At 38.5% G+C, this 840-nt stretch overlaps 1 long non-coding RNA gene across 1 annotated transcript in view; it reads right to left on the reverse strand.

The window, feature by feature from the left end:
- Positions 1–557: 557 nt before the first annotated feature.
- LOC115072092 overlaps positions 558–840 on the reverse strand; it is a 2516-nt gene continuing 2233 nt past the window's right edge. Inside the window, exon 3 of the long non-coding RNA XR_003851153.1 lies at positions 558–668. This is a non-coding gene — a long non-coding RNA (uncharacterized LOC115072092). The remainder of the gene's footprint in view (positions 669–840) is intronic.

Below are 840 nucleotides of genomic sequence, written 5' to 3' on the forward strand. Positions count from 1 at the left end.
TTTAACAATTTTATTATATAAAATGGAACTTGGATTATTTCACTTACCTTGTGCCATAGAACAGTAGAACTAAGTTAAGCCATGAAGCCATGACACTGTGTTATTTACCCCACATTCTCCCCAGTCACTGCAAACTGCTATTGTACCTTCAACATCTGTCATCTACCTTTCCTTTTTCCATTTCTCTGAAGACTGAGATCATATACTACTGTGTTTCAACTTCCTTTACCTGATACGGTGTTCATCAAATCAATCCTGTTCTCACATATGAGAAGATTCCTCTCTTTTCTGTGATGGAGTTGTGGTGTATCCTTTAGAAATATCACATTTCAGTAAATTTTTCATTTGTCAATGGACACTTCAGTAGATTCCCTATTCTTCACGCAGTCCTGCCATAATTAGGGAGCACACATATCTCTAGCCCATACTGAATTCATGTCTGTTGAGGGTCTATTCAGGATTTGGTGGTAGGAGCCACACTAGGAAGAACACCCGTGGCTTATTTTCAGCATTTGTCTTCCCTCACTTAGTCCATCCATTTCCAGTTCCGTCCACTTACCTGCAAATTCCTTGGTTTCCTTTTCCTTCACCGCTGAGTAGAACTCCGTTTTATAAATGACCATATTTACAAGATGCCTTCAGAGGCTGAGGGACATTTGGGTGTGCACCTGAGTTTCAAAGAGAGTAGAATAGAAACTTAAAAAAAATAAAATAAACCTCTGGCTCATCATGTAGTTAACTGAGACATTAAATGGGTCTCTTCTAATGATTTGGAAGGCTTTACTTGAAATTAAGAGTCTCACATTCTTAAAATTTCACAGGCAATACTGAAGGACCAGT

This window comes from Nannospalax galili, unplaced genomic scaffold (assembly GCF_000622305.1).
Source record: "Nannospalax galili isolate Female #2095 unplaced genomic scaffold, S.galili_v1.0 scaffold15282, whole genome shotgun sequence".
Classification (NCBI taxonomy): Eukaryota; Metazoa; Chordata; class Mammalia; order Rodentia; family Spalacidae; genus Nannospalax; species Nannospalax galili.